The 20,247-nt window shown below is 35.6% G+C and overlaps 1 protein-coding gene across 2 annotated transcripts in view; it reads right to left on the reverse strand.

The window, feature by feature from the left end:
• TET2 (tet methylcytosine dioxygenase 2) overlaps nt 1-20,247 on the reverse strand; it is a 106,437-nt gene that overhangs the window by 66,978 nt on the left and 19,212 nt on the right. For both annotated transcript variants that reach the window (XR_012493154.1, XM_019738917.2), the window contains exon 2: nt 4,580-4,720. The gene's annotated coding sequence lies outside the window, so the exon portion shown is untranslated. The remainder of the gene's footprint in view (nt 1-4,579; nt 4,721-20,247) is intronic.

Here is a 20,247-nt window from a genome sequence, read left to right on the forward strand (position 1 = left end):
AATCCCATGAGCACGTCATGGTCTTCCATAATTCAGTCTCTTGGGACATAGAGACTATGAGACCAATCTGGGCCTTAAAATAGACACAAGACACCACATGGAACAAAGGTTTTGCTTTTACACACTTCACTCATGACTTGTATCACAATGTAGTATGTGTAATGGAGAGAGTAAAGAAATGGATAAAGAAAGAATCATAGTGCGATTGTAAACAGAAAAAGAAACATTGTCTCCTTTGCATACTCTTCTGCTCACTTTCTAGATAATTACATTTTATTAAAATCAGGAGACATTTAATAACAAACAGATGGGTAGTAGGAAAGTTTGAAGAGTATGGTTTGAAGAGAGCGGCATTAGATGATCTCTATGCTCTATTCTTGTTTCAAGTCCTAAGACTCAAATGATACATTGATCAGACTTGTTAGAACAATGACCATGGATTTCAGCTTGTAAGATTGATCTGGAAGAAGGGGTCATTTGAAGTCTTAACTTTCAAGTCTAGATGGTGATTTAAATTTGAGACAAAGCCATTTTTTTCTGAAAGATAAACAGAAAAAAATGGACCATGATAGAAACACCATTCCATCTCAAACTACTGAAGAGATGGAAAGATGACTTATTTTAATCAGGAAACATCAACAACTAATAGGATGGGGAATCTAAGTATACCCAGGCAATGACCCTCTTCTAGTCTTTCAATGCTTGCTTGACCCTTTCTACACAAGTTAGATCTGTTTCATGAAAGAGGGTAAAAATGTCCACATTAATCAGAAGAATAGCTACAATACAGTGCTGATGGGCAAATGCAAACCTTCTAACTCTATTCTACACAAGCCAGCTGGAAAAATACAAACCACTAACCTTCTTACAGAGCATGGAGAGTGGGGGGAAGGGAGTTCTCAATATGGAGGCCTGAGCCCTGTCCAGTTTCTGCCAATAGCTAATGGCATGACCTTAGGGAAGTCATGTTTCATCTCTGGGTATCCTAACTTCCCTATTTCCTTTAATGCCATCACTTAATTGGTCATTTTACAAGCTGAAGAGAAACTCTGACTCCTCTCCTTTATCTCCTATGTGATTAAATCCTTATGATGTTTCCTTAGAAGATATCAAATCTATCTTCCTTTTCATTCTTATCTCTATTATCAAAATCCATGTTCTCAATCTCACTCCTAAATCACTCCAACTGCTTCATCCATCTCCCTACTCTCCTAAACTTGTCAAAATAATAATATTGTTAAAGACCTGAGTTCACCTTGTTACTTACCTGCTTCAATTGTGCCTCAATATTTGTAGGATAGCATGTAATCATCTTTAGCCTGGTCTTAGGATTTTACAAAATTTGGCCTCCCCTGATTTTCCATCTTCTCTGCCACTACTTGCCAACTCTACACAGTCGCCTGTGCCCCCACCCCGTTACCCGAGGCCTGGTGGGCACCTGCCCTCAAAGCCAACAACTTTATTTCACTCCAGCTCATGCTATTTCTCCTCCACCTCTCTCTACTGGGATGTCATTCGTGTGTGTGTGTGTGTGTGTGTGTGTGTGTGTGTGTGTGTGTGAGTTGTCTTATGGCAGACAGTATTATACACATATACTACATTAACTACAATGTAGTATGTGAGGGCTATGTGATTGTGACATGTATAAAAAGTAACTTTAATTAGAACTTTGTCGTTGGAGGTTTTCTTTTCAGCTTCACTGATATATAAGTAACAAAAACGTAAGATATGTAAAGTGTACAATACAATGATTTGATATATATTACACACACACACACACACACACACACACAGTCATAGAATTTCCCCCAAGTTAATTAACACATTCATCACCTCACATTTTTGAGGGGGAGGATGGTGAAAACATTTAAGTTCTACTCTCTTAGCAAATTTCAATTATAAAATACAGTGTTACTAATTATAGTCACCACAATATACATTAGATCCTCGGACCTTATTCATCTTATAATTCAAAGTTTGTACCGTTTTACCAAGTGTCTACATTCTTTCTATCCTTTAAGGTTTAGGCCACAACCTGCCACTTCCCATTTCCCATTGTGGACTCTCCTCTAACTGTTTTAGTCTAGACGAACCTTGCCATTCCTTGAACTTCCAAGGTTCTTATCCATATCACCTACTTGGGTACATGGGTAAATGTTTATTGGTGGCATATGTTTAAGTTGCATAAGATGCTCTGATTATCTTTGACTCACCATGGAAAACCTTTCACTGCGGGAGGGCTTTGTGGCTTTTCTTCTTTACCTGGACTGCTCTTCCCCCATGTAACTCTATGGTTATGTTTATATTCCCTTTTCACATTTTTACTCATCTCATAAGGTCTTTCTTGACTATTCCATCTTCAGTTACTAGCTCAACATACCCTCAATTTCCTTTTTCTACTTTGAATTTTTAGTTTAGCAATTCTTGGTATTGAACCTACATTTTTTATTTTTGTTTGTCTGTCTCCCACTCTAGATTGTAAGCTAAATAAGGAGAGTGACTTTTGTCCATTTTGCTCATTAATGTAACCCAGTTCCTAAAGAGTCCCTGATATTTAATAGGTGCTCAAGAAATACTTTTTGATTGAACTCACTATTAAAAAACTCAAAGCAACATTAATAGTAGTAATTGACAACAAGCAAATGCTAATATAAAATTGAGAACTTACTATGTGCCGGGCCATACATAGATTATCCATATGATATATGATCCCATTACTGTTAACTATGACTATTTTCCTTCTTGCCAAATAAAAAAAAAAGGTGTAAAGAGGTTGAATAATTTTCCTAAGAACACACAGCTAATAAGTGTTACTAAAAATAAGCCCTAGGCTTATATACAACTGAAAAAAAATCCTAGACTGAGCTTATCCAACTGTAAAAAAAAATAAATGCAAAATCACATTTTTCTTTTCTTTTTTCTTTTGGATATGAGGAAAGAACTCTTCTAGTTGTTGTAAAATCTTTTTTTACAAACAGCTAGTACTTTAATTTCCTGTCCTCTTTTCTAGTTAGTAATTTATCTTACACTGTTCCCTAAACGTTTGCACTTTCTTACTTACCCACTCTTCACCTCCAAGAAGAGAAAATCTTATGAGTTCACTAAAGAGATAAAAATTCCATTTAAAAAATTTGTCTCGGTTCTCATGTTAAGGCCAAGCACAGAATGAGTAGCCACCGTCCTAACCGTGAGAGGCAAAGCATCCACTAAGGGAGGAGGGGGAAAGCAAAGAATGCTTTATTCATAATTACCTAAGATTTTCCAGCATGAGAGGGGAAAGAGGAAGTCTATTTTCAGTGACAATGATTACTCTAAAAACATTTACATGAAGGGGAAAATTTTCATTCTGAGAGCTACTACAGTGCTGCGTTCTCTTTCCCTTACAGAGGGACTTAAAATTCTCAGGGCAGAGAGGTAATCTAGGCAGACACACTTGCCCATGTCTTGAAAATGGCAACATCCAGGAATCATGGGAGTTTAACTGAGGACACACTGGAAAGGATTTCTCAGCACCAGGTCAGTCTCTAAGAAGTATCAAGTGGCAGAGTGCATACTTATATCCTCAGGCGTCTGGAGTGAGAGCAGAGATTACAGCTACACAGGCTTTTCAGAAGATTTGTAATGCGGGATGCATAAACAAGATTCAGGGAAACCAAAACTGAATTACCTGCGAAAGGAATTATACAAATAGAAAAAATAGACTCATTCTTCCTTTCCTCTACCTAACCTCCACTTCCTTTCTTATAAGGCCCCCATAAGTTTCACTGGCTTATACTACAGACAGAACTATATACAGAATTTATTCTAGTCTTTGTCTTGAATATTTGGGGGTAAAAATGCATGTTTATATACATTCACATAAGTAATAATGATCTGGTAAATATCCCTTAGGTTGGGACATTCGTTAGGAGGTCAGGGGCATTCAGAACAAACTGATTTTATTAACATCAACTACAAGAACATGATGTAAAAAGGATTTGGTGTCTTCCTCTCTGTGAGTACCTCTGTCTGTCTTGTCAGGAAACTCATGTGAAAAATCACACAGGTTCTTCTGAGTTCTGTCATTCTACACTTTACTTCTCCACTAGCTCTGTTGCGCCAAATTACCATAAAACCTGGCTGCCTAAGCTCAATAGGTGCTCACTTCTCAGTTCAGCAAATAACCAGAAAAATCACTTTTTCAGTCCTCAACAAGATTGAGACAAAATGGCGATAAGTGAGGTAAAATGGACGGGAGAAATACTGCGACAAGCGGTTATAGATACCACATTTCTCCTCGCTTATGCTATATTTGAATGGTTCTTACTCATATCTCTCTTTTTTAAATTCACAGACATTAAGAATCTGATGAAACTCTTTCCCTCCTACAAAAAAAATGTATGTACATAAACGTCGGTACATAATTTTAGGGGATTCATAAATCTTAAAATCTAAGCCATGTGTCCAGAGCATAGATAACAAAGACATTTTAGAGAGTAGAGAATAAATTAGAGTTAAAGGTTGGAAGAGACATTGGCCATTAAATTGGTAATAAAAAGACTTCTCGCAAACCAAGCACCAGCTGTCCCCATGGTCTTACCAGCAGCTCTGTCCCTCACTGCTCCTCCTGGATCATGGCCTGCTGGCTGCTGCTGAGCCCATCTCCTGCTTCCAAGCGTAACTCAAGGAGCAAGGGCGAGTGAACAATCGTGAGAGGGTCTGCTGCTGAATGTTGGCCAGCCTAGGAAAGACACAGAGTTTGAATGTTTTTAAGTTAGCAAAAAAGAACAAGGCATGTGCATCTGGCATGAAGGCAGAGTTTAAAATGTTTAAGATGCTCGTAAATGGCTATTTCCACTACACCATTGACTATTAAAAAAAAAAAAAAATTAGGGTTCAAGGATCTTTCTCAAAGCAGTGAAACTCACAAATGCATTGTCTAGTATTTGTAGAGCCCTTTGCAATGCCCAGAGCGTCTCTGCCTGCATCGGTGCTCTTCACGTCTGGATTGTGAGAATCATTCAGGTTTGGGACCCATATTCCTTCATCTGGTGATGCTAATGGCTCTCAGCCTTTGTTGTAATTGTATCACCTGTGTGAAGCTGAGGCCTCCACTCAGAGAATCTGACTTGTTGAGCTAACATGAAGCTTTATTCCTCAGGTGATTCTAAGGTGCAGCCAGGATTGAGAATCATTAATTTAAGCTCTTGTACTTGTTGAGATGTAGCACTAATTTAATTCATAAATAACAAACACTTATTCAGAATGCTATATGTGGGGACAGAGCCCCAAAGAGAAGTTTCCAGGCTCTTGGCCTCATGTACAAAGGTGATGGCTCAGGTAGTAAATGGCCATCAACTGTGAATGCATGGCCATCAACTGTGGCTAGTTGGCCGTCAGCTGTAACCAGTGAGCCATTAGCCACTAATATAACTGATGTGGCTACACTAGCAGAAAATGGGGGCTAGCAAGAAGATGGTGGCTGAGCTAGCAAGTGCGGATTGCACAGAGGCGGATGCCGCCAGCGAGAATATAGTGATATGACTCCCTTACTTATGGCTCCAAGGGTGTTCCTTTTTGGCCTCACCATATCCTGCGTTCTTATGTGGGGACCAGGACCAGAGAACCTGCCCGACACCCCACGTGACACTATATGTACCATATCAAGGGAATGTGCTAAGCGCTATGCAAAAGGTAAAGCATTATAACTAACATGTGGCCCCTGTTTTCAGAGGCTTTAATTTAGCTAAAGAGATTGGGCAGGTACTTTAAAAAGATCACCTGATAAGAAACACACTTTAAAAATATAACCAAAGAAAGGCTTCATCTGGTCCAAGATGTAGTGAAAATCTTGGGTGCTACAAAAAGGAGAGATAACCATCCACGAAATAAAGGAGAAAGTTTAATGCATGAGGAAAGTCTGCTGAGTTCTAAGAGCAGGGTGAAATTGAGAGAAAGAGACAGTAACAGGAAGAGAGCATTATTTTCAGGCAGACAGAGCTGCAAGAATATATACAGCAAACTAAGGGAGACTAAAAAGCCCATTCTGACTAAAGCATTTCTATAAAGGAACACTGGAAGACTTTGGAGAGGCAGATTTGAGCCAAAACATAAAGACTATTGGTAAAATGGCTAATGGAGTTGGGCCATTTTCCTGAATACCTGGAAATAGTATCTGGAATAGTATTAGAAGCTGTTGAAGGCTGGCATCCCAAGGGGTCTTAGTAAATTTATTGTGGTCTTAGTAATTGCCAGACACTGTGCTGAATGCACTACATATGTTACCTCATTTAACACAAACAGCTGGTAATGTAGTTATTTTTACCCCTATTTTACAGAGTAAGAAGAGGTCACTTAATTTTCTCAAAGTTATATGGCTAGAAATAGTAAGTTGAGACTGCGGCATGCTGTTTCTTTAGAAACATGACATCATATAAGTCACGTGTTAAGATTTAGGTTTTAAAAAAATTGATATATGAGTCACATACCATAAAATTCATCCATTTGAAATACACAATTCAGTCATTTTTAGTATATTCAAAAAGGTGTGCCATTATTACCACTATCTAAATCCAGAACCATTTCATCACTCCCAAATAAATCCAGTACCCATCAGGAGACAGTTTTCATTCATCACCTCCTCCAGCTAACTGACTTTCTGGCACTATGGTCTTGCCTATACTGGGGATTTCAAATAAATTAATCATGTAAAATTTGTCTTTTTGTGTCTGGTTTCTTTTACTTAACATAATATTTTCAAGGTTCATTTATATTTTAATGTGAATTAGTTCTTCATTCATTTATATGGCTGAATAACATTCCACTATATAGCTATATCACACTTTATGATGAATATTTGAGTTACGTCTACTTTTTGGCTATTACAAATAATGCAGCCATAAACAATCATTAACAAATATTTTTTATTGTTGTAAAATATATATGACATAAAATTTACCATTCTAACCATATTTTAAATATACATTGCTATGGCATTAAGTACATTCACATTGTTGTGCAACCATCACCACCATCTATCTCCAGAAAATTTTCATCTTCTCAAACTGAAATTCTGTACCCATTAAACAATAAGTTGCCATTTTCCCCTCCACCTGGTGAACACAATTCTACTTTTTCTATGAATTTGACTATTCTATGTACCTCATATAGGCAGAATGATCCAATATTTGCCCTTTTGTGATTGGCTACTTTATTCAGCATGTCTTCAATACTCATACCTGCTATAGCATGTATCATAATTTCCTTCCTTTTTAAGGTTGAATAGTATTCCATTAAGAGAGTATATGACATTTTGTTTATCCATTCATTTGCTGATGGACACTTCAGTTGCTTCCACATTTATGCTCTTCTCACTAATGATGCTTTGAACATGGTGTTCATTACTTATAAGTTTTGGTGTGAGCATATGTTTTCAATTCTCTTGGGACTGGAATTCCTAGAATTGCTGGGTCATATGGTAATTCTGTTTCTCCTTTTGAGGAATTGCCAAACTGTTTTGCAAAATAGCTGTACTATTTTACATTCCCATCTGTAATGTATGAGTGCACTAATTTTTCCACATCCTCACCAACACTTAATATTGTTTGTCTTTTTTATTATAGCCATCCTAGTGGGTGTGAAGATTTAGGTGTTATGACTTCTTACAGGCAAGATATTAGCTTATTGTAGTAGTTCAGATGTAAAGTGATGAGTCAGAATGAAAGAATGGCAGAGGAAATGAAATAAAATAATCAAGCAGGGAAATATTACTGATTGAGAAATGAGTGGATTTTAGTAACATTCTAGATGTAGGGAGAAAAAAAGACTCAATTTAGTAATAAAGCTTTGAGTTTGGTAGCTTGGAAGAATGATGACGGTATTAATCAGAGAAATAGGTAATTCTAGAAAGGAATCTGAAATGACAAAATAAATTATTGATGTGATATATTTGAGGAAGCTATACATTCCAAATAAATAATTATCAGGCAGGTAAAGTTCAGGAGGTCGGGTTTGGAGACACTGAAATATCTCCTGTTTTTAGAAAGGGTCAAAGAAGCTTTGGTAAGACTAGAAGAAGGTCATTGTCTGTATATGCTTAGATTCCTTAGGCTGGATTTAGCAACTTATGAACCATAAACATTGAGGAAGGTGGAGCAACAGTACCATACACTTGCCTTCTTGTTTTCTGTTTAGAATAGTAAAACAGCTTAAATAGTAAAATGAATATTCTTTATACTCAGTGCTTTATTGGAACTTCAGCTATTCAGTCCCTTGAGTTGGCGTTAGGTTCTTATCCACACATTGAGACACTCAGGACAGCACTACCCTTGGCTCAGGATGGTGTGAGCAGCTTAGTGAGACTGCCCTCTAAGGGCTGGCACAGGATCGGGAGTCCTAGAGGAATGCGTGTCACTACAAGCAGTTATCTGGTTGGCTGGGAACCAAGCTGGCAAACGATCAAGGAGAAATGTGGAATTCCAGTTTTCTATGTCTCAAACAACCCCCTTATACAAAGAGGCCATCTCAGCAAATAGAACGTACACCTGTAAGAGACCACAGGTCTCTTGTTAGAACACAGTTCCTCAGTGGTCAACAAGCCTGGCTTTGTTCAGTTTTGGAAAGTGTCCAGTGTGATAACATTCAGGAATTGATACAGTGATGACTCACATGCTTGGGTACCTGCTGTTTTGAAAGAGAAGCTTAATGATTCTATTTAGGATGCTATGGGAAATAGTCTCAAGGAAGATGAGAAATGCTGTCAGTCAACTTACACATTGAGTTTTCCCTCTGACCTGATATACTTAGATTATAAGAAAAATAAATCACTTAGGAGGTAAAACAGAATAAACATGTAGGGTAATTACTGAAGACGGGTTAAGAGCCAGAGAGGGAGGGAAGAAGGAGGGAGGGAGGGAGGGATCGATCTACGAATGAAAGCCTATGAGCACATTTAAACATTCTTACTCCCACACACATATCTACATTTTTAATTGAATAAAAAAAACTTCACCATCAAAATTTCAGTCTTTCTGAGGATAATGTGGTTCCAAGACAGGTTTTTCTTTGTTTCCCTAAATTGGAACCTATTCTGGCATATTTTGTCTTCATCAACCATTCACTGTTTTAATATGATAATATCTACTTTCTGCAGTATTTTTCAGGATGTAGATTTTTAAATAATAAAAATAAACATAGGTAAGATTTATTGACTGTGTCTTAGTCATGTAATCTTCAAAATACTGTTGGTCACGTCTCTGCACACACTTGGTAGGTGGCAGACTTCCAGAGCCTGTGTTCTTATCCACCATGACTCACAGCCTCCACTGGCTTGTAGGAGATTCAATGAAGAAAACACTTTGGTGAAAGGTAAGTTATTCTATATTTCAAACCCAAGAAGCAAATATTTTCTCTCAAAACATAAACACAACTTTTCTCTGCAAATCAGTCACTCCATCTATAAACATGTATGTATTGATACAAGCTATGTATCGTGTATAGAAATCTTTGCGGCCTTAAATACATTGTCCTTGCAACACATGGGCCCATCAATGACCCAAAGTCATTAAATACTTCCATTACAAACAGGGGACTGTTACCCTGCTGGATCTAGTCCTTCCTCTCCCCTGTCTCTTCAAAGCTTCCAAGCAATAGGTGTTTCCTTCTGTTGTAATGCTGTCTGGCTGCTTCCCCACTCAAGTATGATCATCCTCCAAGTTCAAATGGGGTCAGAGTGAAGTTCACTGAACAGCAGGTGACTGACCTCAGCAGGATAAGCCCACAAAAGTTTTCCTCCCCCTTCTCTTTCCTTCCCTCCCTCTTCCTTCTTCCTCTCTCCCCCCATCTCTCTCTCTCTCTCTCTCTCTCTCTCTCTCTCTCTCTCTCTCTCTCTCTCACACACACACACACACACACAACCTCTTTCTGCAAGCAAATGATCCCAACTGTATGGTTCCCAAAGGGAAGTACTATTTCAAATGTCAGCTACTTGGCAGCAGTTGCTGTTCCATTAATGCTTTTTTTAAAAAAAAAAATCACTACAGTAGATAAAGTTCTAAGAAGAAAACTAAAGGAAGTCCTCATATGTATTTACTCCCTGCACTTCCTAACATAAAGGGGTGACTCCAAGGAAACATTAAGTAAGCGTTTACAGAACAAATTCCACTAGATAAAAACAAATACACACTAAACAAGATTGTTTCTAATCAACAGTCTTTATAGAACTAAAATTGCCAAACAAAGCTGAAATGTCAGGCAGCAGTTATAAACTGCTTGGCATAGTATTTCCATTGCAAAAATAAATTATTTAAGAACCAAGACATAGAAACAAAGAGGTCCACATATGGATTCACAACATTATTTGTAGGTTATCAGATCAATATTCCAGAAACAAAAAAACCAAAACGTTATGAGGAAATTGTTTTTTTGTTTTTTTTAAATCAAGATGGAAAACCCACACTGGAAGAAAAAAACATTGAGTAAAATGAGCAGAAAAAGCATATATAAATTCTTGCACCTGAAACACAAATATTTCTATGACAAACTGACACTTGCTAATACTGGGCTTCTTTGATCAGAGCCTGGGCTATTATAAACCAATGGAGTTGTGACCAATATCTTCACTCTGAAGAGCCAGTAGAGGACATGGTTTATTTTTCATCCACTAAAACAGGAAACATAATTCTCTACAATTCTCTAGAATTGCTATTCCTAACATCCAAGCATTTGGGGGATCGTCTCTACAAATTCCATGTAATGATGGAGAGGAAAGGGATAAAGGAGAAGAAAGAGACAAAGAAAAGTGTGTGCACTGATTTTAATGGTTCATCTGTCATTTCCTTCTTCTCCACAAGGAATTTTAGGTACTGGCAATTGTATTTATATGGTTCACTGCAGGACAATAATTCTACTGGGAGCTAGATTTTGAGATGAATCTGAGAATAAACTTCTCTACCAGAACTCTCACAAACCTATAAGCAAACCTATAGGCAGTAGGCAGGTAGGAGAGATGACCAAATTATAAATCCATCTCAGGTTCTAACTCTGACACTGATACTCCATAACTTCATGATCTTGACTCTATCACTTAAGGAAAACTGAAGGCTAGAGAAGTCTATAAAATGTTGAATTGTATTATTTCTGTTCCAAACCATGTTTAAGGATTTATGATTCTGTGACTTAGATACTATCATATATATATATATATATATATATATATATATATATATATATATATATATGAGGTACTGCACAAATAAATAAAATGTAAAAACATGAGCGAAATTATATTGGTGGAATTATCCCAATTTAAATACATTTATATAATATTAAAACTTTATAATGAATAATCCTTAAATTGTAATATGTAACTGTAACTGACAGTCACAACGCTCATTATTGATTCCAAAGAAATTTTTATAATGTATATTCTATTCTTTTAGATTTGGTAATTTCATACTATAAGTGATGCAAAGGGTTTTGCAGAGCAATGAGGATACTACCATCATTCATTCAGATTGAATCGCTAGTTACATCCATTTATAACAGCAATAGATTTAGGATCGATAACTTGGTAGACTGTAAGTGCTTTTTAAAAAACTGCTTGAAATCTGTAACATTAACCTAGATATTTAAAAAATGAGTTCATTTTCCCTACCCTTTAGGAAAATTATTAGGTGTATATTAACCCCACCTTCCCATTTCTTTAAGACAGATGGGAAGTAAAAGAATACATTTTGAATAAATTAATTACATATAAATTATTCAACAGCCCAAAAAATATCTTCATGCAAGGATGCTGTAAGTCATATGTGCTACTACATGAGTGAAGGTTTAAAGCCATTGCATTAATAACATCAATACAAACTCCAAAGGATCAATGAGAAAAATTCTAACGCTTGATGAGATGGCAAATGGTGTGTAAAATGAAATTTTATGCCATATATAAAACTGCCAACATATGATTTATTACTATTTTTCAAAGCAATATTACTTCAGTTATAATACTGTCTACATTATGCATTCTAAAAATTTTCAACAAGGAAGTTTCATCAAATCTTATTTCCAATAAATAGAGGAAAACTCCGCATATTTCCCAAAGATTCTAATTTTATCTTGTTCCTTAAAATGGAATATTACACTGAAAAGATCTCAGAACACAGAGAAACTATAGAATTATGTTTACCTGGATTGTTAAAAACAAATTATGCATTTTGCAAAATTGGAAGTCATTAAGATGATCTTATCATAAGGTATTCTTAAAAACAGTTCAGTAAACATCAATTTTAAGGCAAATACATAATGATTGTCTTGCCATACACATGAATGCTCATCAAAATATTAACAGCTGTCATAGTGTTAGAGAAGGGTCTTAGAGGCCACCTACAGGCCATGTGTAATTATTATGTCACAGGATTGTGGGGAGGTCCAGGGAGTCATGAGGAGAGAACCACAGTGGCTGAGGACAGCAGAATTCTCCAGCTACCTTGGTAATATTTCAGTAACCATCAGCATAGCCACACTCATGTACACCTGCTGCCCTTCAGTTCTGGTTGTTTGTATGATTCTTAAATAAGGGATTAAAAAAAAAAAAGGCAGTAAGCAATTGTCAAAAGTCTTTGCAAATCTACCACTTGTTACTGGAGAAAATGTAACTATTAACTTTGGCAGTAGGTAGAAAGCAACATTATGGGGAAAATTTGATGGAGAAAAAAAAATTAAAGACGAAAGATTTTTTTACTTTCAAAACTAAACATGAAAATTATAGAGGATACTTCATGACGATTTTAAATTAAAAATAAAAATATGTAGTTAAATCTTCAATTAATGGCCAGAATTTCAGAACTTAAATATATTTCTTCCTAAATAAAGAAGACATTTAGTATAAAAAGCTGTAAATTCAATCACACTTAAGACTAGAGAGTCATATAAATGAATGAGAAATCTAAATAGCCATTTTAATAAAATTTTGACATATTTTTCACAAAATTATCATTTTCATATTACACTGGGTTATCACATATTAAGTTTCCTGGAGATACTGTATAACTATTGCCAGTTAAAATTTGATTTCTTATGAATAAGCATATCATAATGATGAAGAAATAGCAGCATAATTTTTAAAATATTTGATGCCAAGTTAGAGATATAGGAGATGGTCTATATAGAACTGTACATTTTTAAAAAATGTTTTAAATCATTTTTTATTTACTAGATCTTCTAGGTGAAATATACAAATCTAAAGAGGACAGGAATTTGTTGTTGTTGATTCTCCCCTTGTTGAAAGGGATTAAAGTTACCTAGCAACCTCTGTGTTGTAGCAACCAAAATAAGAGTTGGTTGTCTACTACCAGTTCTTCTAAAACAGAAGAGTACATGCAAGGAGAAAAGCACTATTTGTGCTATACTGCTTTGACACACAGTCAAATGTGAAAAAATACTCATTTTTCATCACATAACAAAGTATAAATCATTAAGAAATTCCGGGAAAAAGAAATCCTCTAAAAACATATTAATTATAACTAAATGGAGAGTTTACAAACCACAACCACACAGACAGAGACACATACACACACAGTACAAAAAAGGAAATAATAAGACTTGACCACAGAGCATATAGATCACATTTTAGAGATGGGGGATGAATAATAGAAACTTTGGTCAGGTCTTTGAAATATTCTAGGTTGAACTATAAATGAGCATCATTATCATAATAAGTTATAGAACCAGAGACTTTATTTTTGAACTTATTTTTATAGAGGCAAAGAAGGAATGAATATTAAATTTAAACAGGAGTACTTAGGGAAAGTAACTTTAACATGGAGGAATAAATACAAGAATTTGAGTTTTAAAGAATGATAGATGGATAATATCAATTAGAATGTGCAATATACTTTGTGATAATGGTAAATGATAGAGGATATTTATATTTCAAAAAACTTTTTTGAGGGTCATATTACAGACTGCAGAAAATAAACTCTGAAATAAACATAATTTAGCTCCCTAGTAAAACAAACACACTATACATTTTAAAACAAAAGAGCTCAATAATTGTAGAACATGTATGCATATATTTTATGTGTGTGTATGAGAGCAGAAAAGAGCAGGCATGTGAGAATTTGTATTTTCCTCTATGCATTAATGAATGAAGTTCTGGAATTTGAGGCAGTATTTTTAGATAGTGAAAGAATAAAATCATCATTTTTAAATCATCATTGAGCAAAGTGGAGTATGGAAAAAAAAAAAAGAAAAAGGAACCAATGACTGCCTTTAGAGAGGATGTCTAGGGAAAAAAGCCCTTGGTGCCAAGTTAATGTGGGTTCATAGGCCATGGAAATCAATATGAAATGTTTTGATTCTTCATTGTCTCCGAGTGGATGAGAAACTAAAGAAAAACTGGAGCATCTAACTCCTTATATTTGGGGATGTGAAAGTATTGTTTCTAAGAAAGATCAATTGTCAGCTGACCAGAAAGGCATACCTATTCGAAGGCATACCTATCCAAGAATGAGCCAGTAAAAGAAGTGAAGGGAAACAAATGAATAACCATTAGTAATATGCATGCTATTTCAGCTCCATTAAAAGCCAGATACTCTGCATGCTAGAAAAAGCTCTTTGCTTTTGAGAAAGATGAGTAAAATTAAAGAACCTAAAAGTGGGATAAACTTAATCGGGTCCCGCTAGGAACACAGCTGCTGTGCAGAATCTCACCGTAGATAGTCTTACAGTGGGATGTCACGCTTCCCTTCAAGTGCCACTAAAAAGACTTAACACTCTAGGTTTTTGCCAGGTTAGTGTACACAGGTCATCTCCAGAGCCATGAATGAGGTCATGCTTTATCAGAAAGCAGGACAAATCGTGTAAGTATAACAGCTAACTAAAAATAAATTTCAGTCATAAGCAGCCATTTCCTAAATGAAGGATATATACACTTCATTTTTTGGAGGCATGATGATGGGGAAATCCGCATATGAAACCAAACAAGACTTTTTCATCTTCAACACTCTGAGAGAAGGCATGGAGTCTGTAGATGCACAAGAATTTGGCTTACAGTCTTTGATGCACTACGGGACTGAATGAAGCCAACTGAATTGCACCCACTGACTGACTCCCTTCAGGAAATCCCCTGGCCCCTCCTCCAACTGCCTTTCTATGAGCACTGGCACTAAGTGTTCATTGCAAATAAAGTTGTGGGTCATTTAAGGAGATCGGGTTATTTTCCTTAACCTCATGTTGGAAAGCCAAGTGTCCAAAGAAGACTTAAATTGAAACACTATAGCTGTCATTAAGAAAGAGAAGACATATTTTATTGCCTAGTGTATTTTCTTTCTACACATTTAATGGTTTTTCAGGTTGTTTTATTTTTTTTAAATTAATAAACTATTTCTGAGAACAGATTTAGGTTCACTCTAAAATTTAGCAAAGTACAGAGAGCTGCCATATACTTCTGTCCACACAAATGCGCACTTTCCCACTGTCAGCATCTCCCACCAGAGTGGTACGTTTGTTACAGCTGATGAATCTATACCGACATATCACTGTCACCTAAAGTCCACACTTTACATCAGGGGTCACTCTTGGTGCTGCACATTCTGTGAGTTTTGACAGATGTAAAATGACATGTATCCACCATTGTTATATATTACAGAATAGTTTCACTGCCTTACAAATCCTCTGTACTCTGCCTATTCACTGCTTCCTACCCGTTAATCTCTGGAAACCACTATTCATTTTACTGTCACCATAGCTGCTCCTTTTCCAGAATGTCATACAATTGGAATCAAGCAGTATGTAGCTTTTACAGAACGGCTTATTTCACTTAGTAACATGCATTTAATGTTCCTCCGTGTATTGTCATGGCTTGGTAGCTTATTTCTTTTTAGTGCTGAACAATATTCCATTGTTTGGATGGACCAGTTTATTTATCAATTCACCTACTGAAGGGCATCTAAGTTGCTACCAAGTTTTGGCAATTGTAAAGAAAGCTGCTATAAACATCCACATGCAGGTTTTTGTGTGGACATAACTTTTCAGCTCCTTCAGCTACCAAGAGCGCAATTGCTAGATTGCATGGTTAAAGTAAGTTTAATTTTGTAAGAAACCACCAAACTATCTTGCAAAGTGTCTGTATCATTTTGCATTCCCACCAGCAATGAATGAAGTTTTTGTTGCTCCCCATCCTCACCATCACTTGGGGTTGTCAGTGTTTTGACCATTCTAATAAGTGTGCCGTGCAATCTCACTGTTGTTTTAATTTGCAATTCCCAAATGACATATGATGTTGAACATCTTTTCATATGCCTAGTAATCTATACATTTTCTTTGGTGAAATGTCTGTTTAGGTCTTGTGTCCATTTCTTAAATCATACTGTTCATTTTTTATTGTTTTAAGAGTTTGAAGAGTTCTTTGTATATTTTGAATAACAGTCCTTTATCATATCTGTCTTTTGCAAATATTTTCTCCCAGTTTGTAGCTTGTGTTCTCATTCTTTTAACATTGACTTTAGCAGAGTCACTCCACCTAGTTCTTCTTTGATATCTTGCATCAGAATATTACTGTATTCCTCATACAGATCTTGAACATTTTGTGAGGTATATACATAAGTAGCTCATTTTGGGGGATACAAATGTAAATGGTAATGAGTTTTGAATTTCAAATTCCAGTTGACATTGCTTGTACGTAGGAGAGTGAATGACTTTTATATATTAACTTGTTCCCTGCAACTAGCTATAATTGCTTAGTAGTTATTGGAGTGTTTTTGTTGATTATTTCAGATTTTCTCGCTAGAAGATCATGTCATCTAGGAAAAAAGACAGCTTTATTTATTGCTTCCCAATCTCTTACTTCGATTTCCAGTACTATGTTGAAAAGCAAGAGTGAAAGGGAACATTCTTGTCTTTGTCCTAATTTTAGTGGGAAAATGTTGAGTTTCTTACCATTAACTGTGATCTAGCTATAGGTTTTTTATAGACATTCTTTATCAAATTGAGGAAGTTCCCCTCTATTCCTAGTTTGCTGAGTTTTTTTATCATGCACGTTGTTGGATTTTTTTGAATGCTTTTTCTATATCTATTGAGAAAATGATGTGTTTTTTTCTTCTGTAGCCTGTTAAGGTGATCAATTACATTAATTGATTTTTGAATGTTGAGCCAGCCTTGAATACCTGGCATAAATCCCATTTGGCCATAGTATGCAACTATTTTTATACATTGTGGGATTCGACTTGTGACTATTTTGTTGAGGATTTTTGCATCTATGTTCATGAGCGATATTGATGTACAGTTTTTCTTGTAAGTAATTTTGGCATTAGGGTAATGGCCTCATATAATAATTTAAGAAGTATTCCCCCTGCTTCTAGTCTCTGAGACTATAGAGAACTGGTATAATTTCTTCCTTAAATGTTTAGTAAAATTCACCAGTGAACCCATACGGACCTGTTGCTTTCTGCTTTGGAAGGTGATTAATTGAGTCAATGTCTTTAAAAGATACAGGCCTATTCAGATTATCTAATTATTCTTGTGTGAGTTTTGGCAGATTGCATCTTTCAAAGAATAAATAAAGTATGGCTTATGGAAATAAGACCAAAGTAACTTTGCTCCTGCTTTGTCAGAAAAGCATCATAATTACATTAAAAATATAGTAGCATAGGCAATTCAGAAAAAAAAATACCACACACACAACTTAATTGCCCTTATTAATTTTATTACCAAAAATATACCATCTATTAGAACAGTTCTGATGAACACTTTTTCCCTCACTAAAAGATTCTATTTTTAAGGTGGGAAAAGAGTTAATAACTTTCACCTCTTAAAGCCACTAATATACTCACACTATAAGAAATATTGCAGAAAGTATAAAGACAAACTATAAGAAATCTTGAATTTAACCTTCATAGTTCTGAAATGTTTATACAGGCATTTGAATGTAATAGTATTTTTTTCTTAAAAGGAAATAACAAAGTCGCTTACAATGTGCAATGAAACAAATATTCATTTAACATTAGTTCTATGCTGCAAGTAGTCATGTATAATATATATATATACATCATTATGCTAGATTTGAAGTTCAGTGAAATGTCAAAAAAACGTTATCTTGTCCTTCGTTTTATAGATGAGGAAACATGTAGTAAGTGTCCAGCCCAACATCACATGGAAAGTCAAAGATTTCATTTAAAGTCAACAATTCTTTTTTCCAATACCAAATACCTACTAATCAGATTTGGCTTGTCTGAGAATTGCATGCGATGTACATGTGAAGGAGATAAGGAAGATTAGAAAACAGACTCCACAACAGGTAAAGATAAGCATATGAAAATGAACAACACAACCTGGAAGGAAGAGCCTAGTCTATTTCTGTAGGTGTATTCTCAGGTATGAATGTTACCTTACCTTTTTCAACATCCCAGGTACCACACTGTACTTTCTACTGTAAATGGGAAGCTATAACTAACACTGGCAGCAAAAACCAAGAACCAGCATCTTTTATCAAGAAGCAGTTCTAGCTCAAGAGTCGCACGTTGGTAGCACCATTATAGAGTTTAAGGATTTCAGAAGATGCCTTACTAAGTTATACTGTTTACTTGAAAAAATTTTTGACCTCTTATTTTTTTAAAAAAATTCTCATCTTTCTGCCAATTTTTGTAAAGAACAGAAGATCAATGAGGGACTACTGGCTTTTTAAACCTTGTTGTATGGTTTTTTGTATATATAATAAAATATATTAAAACTCATAAATCAATTCTCTGATTTCAGAAAGTTCTCTATATTTGGGGGGAAAGTAAAGAAAAAGAACTCATCAATTTTCACTTCATTTCACTAGCACCAAGTAGAGCATTATAATTATGGGTCTTTTATGCTACTAAATCTTTTGAATGATAATTCTCTAAAAGTTCTGGTCTACAATCAACAAATATCAATTGTGGGCTTCAAATGTTTCAGTACTGAGCTACACACTGGGGATAACACTTTGAACAAAACAGAAATAGAACTCCAATCATGGAGCTTGCAAATCAAATACAAATTCTGCTGGATTTTGAGCTTTTAATAAAAATAATAGCAGCCAAAAGAAAAATGCATTCAAAATACTACGGATTTATTTTAGCCACTCTTAAAATGAATAAAGAAGTTATTTCAAAACCAATGGAAAACTTACATATGAAGAATTATCTACCTGTAACTATTTTTCACTATGAAATAAGTGCCAAGGACACTCGGACTCAGAACTAAGGAACTAGTGGAATGATATTATCTCATCATGATAGTAGCTACTGAGATATTGGAAATGGTGCTATTTCTTTCTCCTAGCCTAGGAGGAAAAAGGTAGACACACAACTGAAAGGAAGCAGAACACAAGCAGTGCTCATCTTCCAGAAGCTTATAGTCCAAAAGTCTATTTATTAACCACTGTTTAAAACTTAAAGTAGTTTTGCCAGTCATGTTTATATTTTGAAGTAGCCTTAAAAGACAAAAGTCTTTTAAACACACAATGTAACTGAAATACTAAATACTATCCAATTATAATAACATCAGAAAAGAGTATAGTTGCCAATATGTATAATATTTTAGCTACAAATGTTTCCTTGGCCCCAGAAACGCTGGGGATATTGTCTCAGCTGTGCCATATGGATAAGACTGACTAATTATACCTATGTGTGCTCAATGGCTATTATATTTATCTTTAATTTCGGATAGGCAGAAATAAAGAGAGAAAACAACACTGGTAACCTTAAAGAGAAAGCAGTAAAAATAAAATTATATACCATTGTCTTTGTGCTGAGAAGGGGCTGTATGTCAGCAGCAGCCCCAACAATGTCCCTGTTCTCACAGATCTCACATTTACTGGGAGAACAGACAATAAATATTTTTTTTTGCATTAAAAAACAAATACTCTGTCAGGTGATAATATATATTTTAAAAGAAAACAAAAGAAGGTAAAGAACCTCAGTTCTGTTAGATAGAATGGTTAGGGCATGTGTCTCTGAAACTGGAACACTCAAGGAGAGATCAGAAGGAAAGAAAGCAATGCATGTGGATATCTGAAGAAAGAATGTTCCAGAAAGAGCAAACAGCAAGTGAGAAAACATGGAGGAAAGGGGATGCTCATCTTGTAGCAAGGACAGCAGGAAAGCCATGGAGATTTGAGTGAGGGAGAACAGTGGCAAGAAATGGAATCAGAAATGTAAACATTAGCCAGAACACCTGAGGCCTTATATGCCATGGAAAGGATTTGGCTTTCACTCTTGAGTTAAACGGGAATCCATCAATGGTTTTAAG

This window comes from Rhinolophus sinicus, linkage group LG02 (genome assembly GCF_036562045.2).
Source record: "Rhinolophus sinicus isolate RSC01 linkage group LG02, ASM3656204v1, whole genome shotgun sequence".
Taxonomy (NCBI): Eukaryota; Metazoa; Chordata; class Mammalia; order Chiroptera; family Rhinolophidae; genus Rhinolophus; species Rhinolophus sinicus.